Consider the following 8,807-nt stretch of genomic DNA (forward strand, 5'->3'; position numbering starts at 1 on the left):
TCCTAGAAAGAGTCCAGAGGAGGGCAACTAGGATGATAAAGGGACTGGAGCACCTCCCCTACGAGGAAAGGCTGAGAGAGTTGGGCTTGTTCAGCCTGAAGAAGAGAAGACTGAGAGGGGACCTTATCAACACATACAAATGTCTTAAGGGCGGAATTCACGAGGATGGAAGCAGTCTGTTTGCAGTGGTGTCCAGCGACAGGACTAGGGGCAATGGGTGCAAACTGACATATAAGAGGTTTCAGCTGAATATGCGGAAGAATTTCTTTACTTTGAGGGTGACAGAGCACTGGAACAGGCTGCCCAGGGAGGTTGTGGAATCCCCTTCTCTGCAGGTATTCAAAGCCCGCCTGGATGAAGTCCTGTATAGATTGCTCTAGGAGAGCCTGCTCTAGCAGGGGGGTTGGACTAGATGATCTCCCGAGGTCCCTTCCAACCCTTGCCATTCTGTGATTCTGTGTGATTCTGTGATTCTGTGATCTTGGTGTGTGCACATAGGTCTTTGTATAAGAAGCTTTTTTTAAGATCTTCCTAATGAAAGGTAGGTCCTTTATATGTATTTCACTACTGTTTTATCAGGCAACAAGTCAAAAGAGACACCTCAGAAAAGAAAAATGTTGTTTTGGCTGAAATAGTCATCTGGGATTTGACACTTTGTTTGATTTCCTAATTTGCTGTAGTTTTTCTGCACAGGCTTGAGCAAGTGAGAGAGTGTGAGGTTTTTAACTTAAGACATACAAAACATAAATAGGTTGTTCAAACTCCAGAAAGTAATTCCATTCAAAGACAGATACAAGAAGATTACCTTCTGGATGTGCTTGTCTTTCTCTATTAACTATAGAAAAAACAAAGAAAATTAGCTAAGACTAGGTATCTATTTTTTTGCATGGTGAAAATTAGACAAAAGAAAGCCTACTTGCAGTTTGTTTGGTTGATATATCTTTAGTCATGGACATCAGAGAGCTAGATGTGAGCTAATACTAGATTTCCCTTAACACTCACTTTCATAGCACAACTTTACTGAGTTGCTTTTGATGTTTACCTCAGGGTGAGATGAATTGTGCATATGAGGTAGGTGTCTAGATCTTTCCTTTTACTATGCAGGAATTAAGATGACAAGTTATATGCACATGTCTAAATGAAGGACATCTTTCTGAAATTGATTTCTCAGTTCTCCTATCTCTAAAACAGTATTGAGAATATCTTCTCTTTTTATTATCTTTATTATCTTGTATTAACTTTATAGAGAATATGTGTTTTTCAGAGGGAGTTTTCTTTTATTATATATATCTTTCATCTAATAATTTCATGTAAACACACAATCCAAATAAGAATTAATATAATAAACTATTGGTGTCTTCTAGGTTAAGAACTCCAGCTTCAGAATTTAATTTAAGAATTAAATTGTTGAGAATTATTATTAAGAATACAACATCTAAGTTAATAAATTAAGAATTATTATTGTTGTCTAGTAATGAGTTATTCCAATTTTATTTCTGCATGCATCTGAGCCTTGCTTCCCAAACTTCACATAGGTGATCTTGAGATCTGCAGAAAAGGTTACCAGATTCCGAGAACCAACCACAAACAAATTCTGCAGTGTTTCTTCATTTCCATTTTCCCTGTACACTAGATTCTACAACGTAATATAAATGTACAGACCTTATGTGCCAATATAAACTCATACTGATCACTTTGCAGGCTTACAGCCAACATTTGTATTATCAACAGTGAATATCATGGAAAGGCTGTGTGCAGTCATACTTCAAATTAGATTAAGAAATTAATACTTAATATGTCATGATTTATAATAGTGTATTTTCTTGACAACAATGTTAGGCTAATTGTTTTGATTAGGTTGGAATTCATTGCTTGTTACTGGGAATTCATATTTATTAAGAGATGAGATACCAGAAGGTATGCAACAATTTTATTACTTCCCAGCAGTGAAAAAGAGTTTAAAGAGTCTTCCAACGCATATCAGTATTTACAACACCTTTTCATAAAACCTTGCATACTCAGTGATTCTGTGTGTTTGTGTTCCCTGACAATATTTTATGACTGTGTTCATAAAATACTAAATTTTAAGATTGGGATGAAAGTATCATATCTGTAATTAAGGGCTACCAAATAAAAAGTACATTACTAATTTAAACTATGTCTGTCAAAGGGTCATAATAGATTTTTTTTATCTCAACCCAGGTACTAATGAATGGGAACTGGCGTATACAAAGCCAGTATATATAAGATCTTAGACTAACAGTTTCTTGAAATGCTTGTAGATATAGCTTCTTCCAAGTATCTGGCTAAGGTTCTTTTGGTCTATCCTGTCTGCTGGAGTTATGTCTGTGCCTCTCTAATCCTACTTCTGATGAAGTCTAAGTAGTAAAATATGGGCATTGGTCCTCTCGTTCCTTCCTTATATCTCACAGGTTTTGACTGGAATAAAAAGAGCAGTGCCCCTTTCTCTTGGACAGCTCATAAGCTTTTTTTTTTTTTTTTTTTTTTTTTTTTTTTTGTGCCCAGTCACCCCATTTAGTACTTAGTAGTTAGAATAAGTATGTACATACAGTATCTTCAAATGGTTGAATTTTTGGTGGCTTGTGTACTTGGTACTGAGGATTTTGAGTCATGAGTAAAGAAAATCAACTTGGTTTAAGTTAACATTTCTCATGTGCTGTGGTGGAGGTTGATACCGCAGAAGTTTCTTTTGTCTCCCTGAAGACTGTATCACTGCAAAATCTTCTTTGAATATTTATTTTTCAAACAAAATCTTAAACTAAAAGAGGGTAATTTGAAATTACTAATTCAGAAAAGTAATGAGGAACATGCTGTAGATGGTCCTGATGGCAGGGTTTCCCCCTTTGGCCAATGGTGGTTGGCTCATTTGGTCTACTAGAATGCCATGTGTGTACTGAAGCTTCCTTTTGTTCCTCTGACAGACAAAAGGTTCACTGCAATTGAAAGATGTATGGCACATCCTTCCTTTAAAGAAAATATGCAAGTCTCTAATACAAGGGGAGATGTCATCTTCCTACTTTATAAAATTTCAGGTCACATCTTGACCTATTTCCCTTTGTACCCATAGAATTCCCAATATTTGTGGAGCAGCACACCCTGGGGAACTGCTTTCTGTACAAAATTCCTCTCTGGAAGAAGACATTCATCTTCAGCCTTCTGCTAGTTTGATAGCACCTGGATTCTGACAGGAGACAGTCTCTGAAGAGTGAGCATAACAATTTGTCCTGTTGGGAGAGGCAGGGCAGGAACATGGCCCCACTTTGGACTGTTGAATAATAGATTATGATTTTGAGTGCAGGAAGTATATGCACACCAGAACTGAAACATGCAAGGAAAACATATCTTAGTGGTGGGAAGCTATATGAATTTTCTTCCCTATTTATAATAAATCAGTATTCTTAAACTAATTAATCCAATGTTTCTTTGAATACCATGAAAAAATCAAAACTGGAAACCTCATCTATAGTAAAAATGTAATAAACCTTTATCAGAAGTATTTGTTACTGAGGAGGCTTATAGATCCACACTAGAACTCCTATATATCCATTCTATAATATGTATCCCTATACGTATTATCCCAATATGTATTATAGTATGGATATATAAGAGTTCTAGCATCTGAGTAAGGTATCTATCTCAGACATATTCTCTAATTTCTAACAACATTGAAGAATGTGCACAGAGTGTGTATCTTTCCCCATATTGGGTCCTGTGGGAGGGCACCTTTTACCTTCTCTGCTGCATTAGATGAGGGGTTGTGGGACAAAACAGCTCTAAGCCTGTGCCTTGCTGTGGGATTGAATTGGCTGCAGGATCATCTTAGAAGGTATGTGACCTCCAAGGTGACTTCATGGTACCATGGTGCTTCCTTCTTAGAGAAGCCATTCACTGGACACAACTAATGTTGTAGAAATCCTTGTGAGATGTCTAGAAGCAGTAGAAATGCAGCTACAGATGTTGTGTTAGTAAAGTGCCATATTCTGGGAAGTGTCATGTGAGTGGATCCTTGAGCTAAATGCAAAGTGTGAGACTTGACAGAACTGATTAACCCACTACCTTGTGTCTTATAATAGGAGGACAAGAGAGCAGAACTTGTTCTTTAAATGAAGATTTTTTTTTATTCAAAGTTCAGTACAAGATGAGGAAACATCTGTCTTTATTTAAATGTTATTAAACATAGAATTATTTGTTCATAAAAATTCAAATCAAATAAAATCAAATCAATCAAATCAAAGTGAATACTGTTATAAACAGCCAGTGAGAGAAAGCAGGAAATTCAGTACAAATGATCTTTTTCTTCAGAGGATTCAGTGTTTGCAATGATTACAGTTATGGACTCTTAATGACTTGCATGGGATATTGGTTCAAATTGCCTTAAACATAGCAGGCGAAAAATGATTACATTAAAGAAAATTAAATTTAAACACCATGACTCTTACTGCCAATGGATGGAAGCACTTATACAGCAAAGCAGAAAGTACATCATCTTTAGGTTTTCCAAATTTGCCAGGTGTAAAATTGGCATTTGTTGCTGCTCTTGCATGCAGTGGCAGAGTTAATTGCAATAGTTTGCTGGGTGTACTAAAGTATATCATGAAATCAAACTTTGTGGAAGGGTTTCATAGCTTTGTCAGTGGGTAGCTGTTTACTACATAATTCAAGTACATGGTAAACTTTAAAGGTTTCTAATCTCTTTTATAAAAATAGAAACCCACAATCTAAAGAGGTGCTTTGCTTGCCTTTCCAGGCTAGGCAATTGCTTATTACACACTGTTCACATTTGACAGCTGGTGTTTCCTCTAACTCTGAGGAAATAATTTGAAGTGTCTGGTTTTTTATAAGGGAATAAGCATTTTGGCACTCTATTAAAAAATACTGAAAAGCTTCACAGTATATAATGTCGGTCCACAGAATAAGGCCCTTACCTAAACAAGTTTTGCCTCCCATTTTAGAACCTGTCAATACATTAAGGCCAAAATCTGCATTTGAAGCACAAGAGAGAGACTTTCCTGTAATGCATGAATTCCTCTATAAAGCTGCTGAAGCCATAGCTACCAGCCCTTTGAGGCCTCCTGGAAAAAAAAAAAAATTCTTAAGAATTAAAGTGTTAAATAAATAAAATTGTTCAATGAAGAAAAGTCTTCTTAAAGGAGTTGGCCTCTAAGTCACCAGAAAGACTAGAAATATATAAACTAGCACTGAACAAGCTACATGGCAATCTACAAGATGAACTTGGCTTTGATCTCATAGGCTGTGTCTAGTTCTATAGGAAATGAATGCCCTGAAGCTTGGTGTCTCCCTGCAAATCGGTACCTTCCAGCCATATTTTCCTTTTAGCCATCCTGAACAAGGCTAGAGTCAGTCTGCATATAATTCCCACCTGTCCTTGCAGTGGAGAGATAGCGAATCTGAAGCCTGGCCTTGGAACCACTTCTACGCAGCAAAGGGCCAAAGAGATCAAGCTGTCAGTTTAAAAAAAATAAAGCATATTTTTACAGCCTAGTTGGGCCTAGTTGGTAATACTACTTTTAGTCATACTTGTTACCACTCCAGAGGGTAAAGTTTACCTTGACTAGAAACTTGGCTTCTATATGTCTCATTTACACCCTTGATCCTTGACTTTAAAAAAAAAAAAATTATCTCTACCTGTTATGACCAAGCATCACAAAACCTGCTTTAAAATCTATGCAGTTATTCCTGTCTCTTGTTTGCAGTGGTCACAAAATGATGGTAAAAACATTGTGAGAAAAAGTTACTTTGCTTTCAGGGGACTTTCACTCATTGTGGAAAATTACAAACATGTTAATGTTCAAATAGTGTGGCTGGTCAGAACACGAGGTGGTCCTCCAGAAACCCAGTAGGCTACATTAGGTGTGCTCCTCAGTTTAGATACACCATCACCCTTCCAGTGCAGTCACATGTTTTATGGGCTTAACAATGGAGTAGAGGTTTTTCTCCACTGAAAATATTTGCATAGTGATTGTCAAACTGTATATTATAATAGGCTGCATGCAAAAATCAAATGACCATGACAAATCAGTTATTCACACTGACCAACAGTTTTACAGGAGGAGGTATACTTGTATGTATTCATCTTTTTCTCCATGTATTGAGCAGTAAACATGTCTAGAGAAGTTCCAGACATGCTTCAGAAGCAATTTACTCATCAAAAGCTAACTGTGACAGACAGTGTTTCATTAGCTAAGATGTCATACCTTGATTGAAGCAGTTTTCAAGATTAAAGGTTTTAGGAAATCCCCTGGGAAGCATATACACTCTGTGACAGCCTCAGTGACTAGAGAGATTCATAAAGGATGTCTTTACCCAACCTGTGCTCCATCCTTGAAGGCTGTATCCAGGTTCATGGGCTGTTCCGATGTATAGTTATTATGGTTAAGGGGATACCAGTTTTCTTGATGAACACACAGAAGATACTGAAGTTAAATTATAATATGGATAGACATAAAAAAAATCTGTTATTGTTGGCTTTTACCTTTTTGAAATGTAGAAGCTAGCTCTTTTCAGCTGACATGTTTTTAGAATCAACTTAATTTTACTTCAGCATCAAATTGTGTATTGTTGTCATACTTATTTGGCAAGCAAAGAACTCATGAACTTTTCCAGGTCACTGGATTACTGCCAAAGTTCCAGATGCCGTGATCACAAGCAAGTCCAGGAATAGTGAGAACTTTCCTTCACAAAGCTGCAAAAGTTAGGTTGTCAGTTGGTGCCTTGATATCCTCAGTTTTGCAGATAATTTCATGACAAACATTGACTACCATCTCTCTTGTAAACAAGAGAAAATAAAAGAGGACTTGAGACTGCAAATTCATGTTTGAATCCTCATAAAAGTAGAGTTAGTTTACCATATCAGAAAGAACTATTCATATCTACTGTGAAGGAAGTTGATTGGCCAGTGACTGGAGGGTGTTTCACAGAGTCTACATAGATGTTGGTAAAAATGAAATTGGTAATTTATGCTGTTTGATTGTTTGAATGGTCCCAAGCATGGTCCTGACCAAAGCCAACCAGCACAGTCCCAAACTAATGCTGGGCACAGGTTAGGACCTAGCACAGGCAAAGACCATTTCCAACAGACATTTTTGGTGTTATCTGAATTTTAGCATCTTTTTTCTTGGTTAATATTATCTTCCCCTCTTTAAATCCCCACCATGCTTCAAATGAGTATAGCAGCAAACAATTTTTTTTTTTTAGAGATTGGGATTTTAGCAAGCTTCTCCAGAAATATGGAGTCTGAGCTAAGAGTCCAAATTTGTTCCTAGAAGAAGAAGACCACAGGTTAAATTTTTCAGATGCTGATCTCAGAAATCTATTTCATCCAGGGAAAGACACTAACAAAATGTTGGATAACTGCAATATACCTTTGCAAACTCATGGAGTAACCAGATCCTTATAGAGAACATATCACAAACATGGATGGCTTCTAACTGAATTCAACTTCTTCCTTGTATTATTTGTACATAATTATCCTTGCCCAGGGAACTCAGAGGACAAAAACAAGTGGAAATGTGAATGTGTCCTTTTAAAACTGTTATGCTGGCATGCAGATTTATTTTAACCGTAACTACTGTGAGCCCTTATCAGCAGGTTTATATATTAAAGAAACAAACAGAATTTTCCTGTGATCACAGTGCAAGCTGTTTCTTAACTCAGTATAAATGTGAGTATAAACTTGTTGGAAAGCTAAAAAAGTTACTCTAATTAATCCCTTAGAGAATAATTAGTAGAGCTGAAGATTTAAAATTTAAACCTCCCAGGTGGTTTTTTTTATAACAGTCTCATAGAGCACTAATAAAAGTACTACACTTCTCCTAAGAGCTAATGCACTTGTAAAACGACCAGAGCATAAAATATTTGTGTAATAATCAGCAGATTGAAGCAAGAAGACTGTTGAAATAAATACCACTTGTCAAGGAGAATAGACTCACAGAATGGTTCCCTCTGTTTCTCCTCTGTTAATGTTTCTAGTTATTATGCTTTATGACTCTGTTTTACAAGACATGATAATTTTTTATTGTTTGTTTGGTTGGTTTTGTTTTGAGAGAGAGTGAATTAAATTTGCATTTGGACAGACTTGTGTGTGCTGGATTTTAGTGAGGCTACTGACATGCTCAGAGTTAATCTGAGTGGTTCCAAAACTGAGGTCAAAAAAGTACAACTGGTCAAAAAAGAACCAAAATGGGCTTGGTTTCGGTTTTTTAAACAACAGTTTTTTATTTAAATGGAAACTTCCAATAGAAAATTCAGCATTTAGAAAAAAAAAAAAATCAAACAACCACAACTATTAGTGATACTTCCTTTTGGCTTTTGGAAACATCAGAAAAGAAAACCAAGAAGGAAAAAAATAAAAGCTCTTTTTGCTATATTTGTCTTGAAAATTTGCGAAGTTAACAAAAACATGCCTTGACCTTCTCTACTAAGGAGAAAGGTTGCATAAGAAGAGTACCAGGGAGGAACACAATAACTAGACACATTTAACAGACATAACAGTCCAAATATTTGGCTACTTAGGTACACTTACCTGTTGAACTAAGAAAAAGACACATGTGCAACCTATGCCTGGTGGTGAAGATGAATGTAAGTATAGAAGTTAATTTGGGTCTTATGAGTTTTTCTCTTCCCTCTGTTCAACCCATGTAAGTGCTCTTTCTCCCAGACTTTGCCTGTTGGTCATCTCCCCCTATGCTGCCCTTCAGAACTTCAAGTGCTTCTTGGCACTGTGGCCCCTGCTTCACAACAGCTTCCATCACTCTGGGAGGATATAA

Source organism: Egretta garzetta, unplaced genomic scaffold (genome assembly GCF_000687185.1).
Source record: "Egretta garzetta isolate BGI_Z169 unplaced genomic scaffold, ASM68718v1 scaffold62, whole genome shotgun sequence".
NCBI classification, from domain to species: domain Eukaryota; kingdom Metazoa; phylum Chordata; class Aves; order Pelecaniformes; family Ardeidae; genus Egretta; species Egretta garzetta.